General features: G+C 34.2%; 1 pseudogene; it reads right to left on the bottom strand.

The window, feature by feature from the left end:
• Window positions 1-4,196: 4,196 nt before the first annotated feature.
• On the bottom strand, window positions 4,197-5,169 carry LOC122442933 (annotated as a pseudogene).
• Window positions 5,170-5,458: the final 289 nt, after the last annotated feature.

Genomic DNA, 5,458 nt, shown 5'->3' with positions numbered 1-5,458 from the left:
ACAGGATTATCATTACCCTCTTTCTAAATTCCAGATATATGGTTAGTATACTATAATGGTGTTTTTCTTTCTGACTTACTTCACTCTGTATAATAGGCCCCAGTTTCATCCACCTCATTAGAACTGATTCAAATGTATTCTTTTTAATGGCTGAGTAATATTCCATTGTGTATATGTACCACAGCTTCCTTATCCATTCGTCTGCTGATGGACATCTAGGTTGCTTCCATGTCCTGGCTATTATAAACAGTGCTGTGATGAACATTGAGGTACATGTGTCTCTTTCAATTCTGGTTTCCTCGGTGTGTATGCCAAGCAGTGGGATTGCTGGATCATAAGGCAGTTCTATTTCCAGTTTTTTAAGGAATCTCCACACTGTTCTCCATAGCGGCTGTACTAGTTTGCATTCCCACCAACAGTGTAAGAGGGTTCCCTTTTCTCCACACTCTCTCCAGCATTTATTGCTTGTAGACTTTTGGATAGCAGCCATTCTGACTGGCATGAAATGATACCTCATTGTGGTTTTGATTTGCATTTCTCTGATAATGAGTGATGTTGAGCATCTTTTCATGTGTTTGTTAGCCATCTGTATGTCTTCTTTGGAGAAGTGTCTGTTTAGTTCTTTGGCCCACTTTTTGATTGGGTCTTTTATTTTTCTGGAATTGAGCTGCAGGAGTTGCTTGTATGTTTTTGAGATTAATTCTTTGTCTGTTTCTTCGTTTGCTATTATTTTCTCCCAATCCGAGGGCTGTCTTTTCACCTTGCTTATAGTTTCCTTTGTTGTGCAGAAGCTTTTAATTTTAATTAGGTCACATTTGTTTATTTTTGTTTTTATTTCCAATATTCTGGGAGGTGAGTCTTAGAGGATCCTGCTGTGGTTTATGTCAGAGTGTGTTTTGTCTATGTTTTCCTCTAGGAGTTTTATAGTTTCTGGTCATATGTTTAAACCTTTAATCCATTTTGAGTTTATTTTTGTGTATGGTGTTAGAAAGTGTTCTAGTTTCATTCTTTTACAAGTGGTTGACCAGTTTTCCCAGCACCACTTGTTAAAGAGACTGTCTTTTCTCCATTGTATATTCTTGCCTCCTTTGTCAAAGATAAGGTGTCCATAGGTGCATGGACTTATCTCTGGGCTTTCTATTTTGTTCCATTGATCTATATTTCTTTCTTTGTGCCAAGACCATACTGTCTTGATGACCGTGGCTTTGTAGTAGAGACTGAAGTCAGGCAGGTTTATTTCTCCATTTTCATTCTTCTTTTTCAAGATTGTTTGGCTCTTCAAGTTTTTTTTGTATTTCCATACAAATTGTGAAATTATTTGTTCTAGTTCTCTGAAAAAATACCATTGGTAGCTTGATAGGGATTGCATTGAATCTATAGATTGCTTTGGGTAGTATACTTATTTTCACTGTATTTATTCTTTCAATCCATGAACACGGTATGTTTCTCCATCTATTTGTGTCCTCTTTGATTTCTTTCATCAGTGTTTCATAGTTTTCTATATATAGGTCTTTTGTTTCTTTAGGTAGATATATCCCTAAGTATTTTATTCTTTTCATTGCAATGGTGAATGGAATTGTTTCCTTAATTTCTCTTTTTGTTTTCTCATTGTTAGTGTATAGGAATACAAGGGATTTCTGTGAGTTGATTTTATATCCTGAAACTTTACTATATTCATTGATTAGCTCTAGTAATACTCTGGTGGAGTCTATAGGGTTTTCTATGTAGAGGTTCATGTCATCTGCAAACAGTGAGAGTTTCACTTCTTCTTTTCCTATCTGGATTCCTTTTGTTTATTTTTCTGCTCTGATTGCTGTGGCCAAAACTTCCAAAACTATGTTGAATAGTAGTGGTGAGAGTGGGCACCCTTGTCTTGTTCCTGACTTCAGGGGAAATGCTTTCAATTTTTCACCATTGAGGATAATGTTTGCTGTGGGTTTGTCGTAAATAGTTTTTATAATGTTGAGGTATGTTCCTTCTATTCCTGCTTTCTGGAGGTTTTTTTTTTTTTTATCATAAATGGCTGTTGAATTTCGTCAAAGGCTTTCTCTGCATCTATTGAGATAATCATATGGTTTTTATTTTTCAATTTGTTAATGTGGTATATTACATTAATTTGTGGATATTGAAGAATCCTTGCATCCCTGGGATAAAGCCCACTTGGTCATGATGTATGATCTTTTTAATATGTTGTTGGATTCTGTTTGCTAGAATTTTGTTAAGGATTTTGGCATCTATGTTTATCAGTGATATTGTCCTGTAGTTTTCTTTTTTGTGTGGCATCTTTGTCAGGTTTTGGTATTAGGGTGATGGTGGCCTCATAGAATGAGTTTGGAAGTTTACCTTCCTCTGCAATTTTCTGGAAGAGTTTGAGTAAGATAGGTGTCAGCTCTTCTCTAAATTTTATTAGAATTCAGCTGTGAAGCCGTTTGGTCCTGGGCTTTTGTTTGTTGGAAGATTTATGATTACAGTTTCAATTTCTGTGCTTGTGATGGGTCTGTTAAGATTTTCTATTTCTTTCTGGTTCAGTTTTGGAAAGTTGTACTTTTCTAGGAATGTGTCCATTTCTTCCAAGTTGTCCATTTTATTTGCATATAGTTGCTGATAATAGTCTCTTATGATCCTTTGTATTTCTGTGTTGTCTCTTCTGATCTCTCCATTTTCATTTCTAATTTTGTTGATTTGATTTTTCTCCCTTTGTTTCTTGATGAGTCTGGCTAATGATTTGTCAATTTTATTTACCTTCTCAAAGAACCAGCTTTTGGCTTTGTTGATTTTTGCTATGGTCTCTTTTGTTTCTTTTGCATTTTTCTGCCCTAATTTTTAAGATTTCTTTCCAGCTACTAACCCTGGGGTTCTTCATTTCTTCCTTTTCTAGTTGCTTTAGGTGTATAGTTAGGTTATTTATTTGACTTTTTTCTTATTTCTTGAGGTAATACTGTATTGCTACGAACTTTCCCCTTAGCACTGCTTTTACAGTGTCCTATAGGTTTGGGGTTGTTGTGTTTTCATTTTCATTCATTTCTATGCATATTTTGATTTCATTTTTGATTTCTTCTGTGATTTGTTGGTTATTCAGCAGCGTGTTGCTCTTAGCTGTTTTAATAAACTCTTTTTATTGAATCATAAGCATAAGGAAACAGAAATTGTTGGTTTCTTTTTACTTTCAGATGAATAAAAAATCATTTTAACCTTTGTTGGGAAGATTTACTTATTAATTTTTTTAAATGCAAATTTTTAATTTCCTGCACTTGTTTCCAATATGCCAATTTTTCTTCCCTTCACTTACCATCCCCAGGCTCAGCTTCAGTTTTACAAGTCTTTTCTATCTTTCCTATACCAAGATTCTGCCAGGCATGTCACAAACATTATTATTATTATATTATTATTATTATCATTATGTGGTTCACCAAACTCTTTATTTTTTTAAATTAATTAATTAATTTATTTTACTTTATAACATTGTATTGGTTTTGCCATACATTGACTTGAATTTGCCATGAGTGTACATGTGTTCCACATCCTGAACCCCCCTACCTACCTCCCCATCCCACCCCTCTGGGTCATCCCAGTGCACCAGCCCAGATTTAATTATTGGGAACTATGACATGTAAAGGAGAGGACAGGAAACAAAAATGTATGAATGCTAATTAAAATTTATATAAAAATATTTTTAGTTATAAAGGCATAGATTTTGTAGTTACATGTAGGATCTAATTCTAGGTCTAGTACTTACAATTTCTGTGACAAGTTTGTTAAATTTTATAATGTGCAGTTTTCTGGTGATAAATATAAATAATATTCTCTATTTTCATTGTGTGAGGTTAAGAGAAAATGCATGCAAAGTGCCTCAGACATGGTTAGAACTCAACAAACAGTATTTTAAAATCTAAGAATTTATAGAAAAATTTAAAATTACAACATAAATGAATGATAATATATTGGAATTATTTGCACTTGGATGTACAATTCTGAATGCTTTATTGCATATATGCTTGTGTAGGGAAAAGTAATAATTTCCCAAAATATTACTTATGTTTGATGTAAAATCTTATACCTGTGTCTCTGGATGATGACAACAATTATGATGCCTTTGATGAGTGTAATATTTAAGTTAAAAGGCTGATCTGGAACTCACATTCTTGGTCTTTATTTTTATTATTGCTTTCTTAATGTCTTTATTCCTAAATGAGTAAATGATTTAAAAAGGGAGTAAAAATTGTATAAAACACAGAGACGATCTTATCTATGAAAACATGGCTGAATGGCCATATATAGATAAAGAGGCAAGGTCCAAAGAATAGTACCACCACTGTGATGTGGGCTGCAAGAGTGGACATGGCCTTGGAATATCCACTGGAGGAGTGATGATGGACAGTTATCAGGATGATGCTATAGGAAATGAACAGAAATATGAAACAGAACAAAGAAAGTAGTCCACTAAATGCAATGACTAATAGGTCTAAGATATAGGTGTCAGTGCAGGCAAGTTTGATCACCTGAGTCAGGTCACAAAAAAAACTATCCACAACATTGGGGCCACAGAATGGTAAAGTCACTATAAAAACCATTCGGCTAGAGTTAGGGACGTCCCCCGCCCCCAGCCCTGAGGAGGGCTCTGGGAGAGTTCTACATAATTTTTGGAGGTCTTGTGAGATAAACAAGACCAACAACAACAAAAAAAAACCATTTGGCTAACAGAGTGCACAAACCCAGTAGTCCAGGAGAAAAGTGCAAGTCTGATGCAAATACGGTGGCTCATAATATTTTTGTAATGAAGGGGTTTGTAAATGGCAATTAATCTATCAATTGCCATGGCTACAAGCAACATCATCTCACTTCCACCTAAAGGGTGAAGGAAAAAAATCTGGGCCATGCATCCTTCATAGGAAATGGCCTTATTTTCACTAATTAAGTCACCAATCATTTTAGGAGTAGCAACGGAAGCCAGAGACATATCAATAAAGGACAGGTTGACCAGTAGGAAGTACATTGGAGACTGTAATTGAGGGTCCAATTTCACTACCAAGATAATAATGAGGTTACTTAATAAAATGGCTATGTAAATAATAGAAAAAAATAAAAAAAAAATAAAATCTGTAACTCATGAAACTCTGTGAGTCCCAGCAAAATAAATTCAGTCACTACAGAGTGATTTTGTTTTTCCATTTGTTTGGCTGTTGGCATATATTACCTAAAACAAAATCAAAATTAAAAGTCTGTTAGTTAAATTTGAAAGATAAGTGCATAGTCACTTAACTTTTTTTCCCAAAATTCACTGAAATGCTTAAAAAGGATAAAAAGGAATCAACAATAAATCCAGTTTTTTGAAAGAGATAGACACAATTTCTTAACAAAAATTATGAGGAATATCTGCCATAAACCAAGATGTTTGAAGAAAATTGAAACTATCAATATGTGATTCATATTTGGGCTAATCTTAAGAAAAGTGATTATC

The sequence above is a fragment of the Cervus canadensis genome, chromosome 6 (genome assembly GCF_019320065.1).
Source record: "Cervus canadensis isolate Bull #8, Minnesota chromosome 6, ASM1932006v1, whole genome shotgun sequence".
NCBI lineage: Eukaryota > Metazoa > Chordata > Mammalia > Artiodactyla > Cervidae > Cervus > Cervus canadensis.
This window is presented reverse-complemented; position numbering and strand designations above follow the sequence as displayed.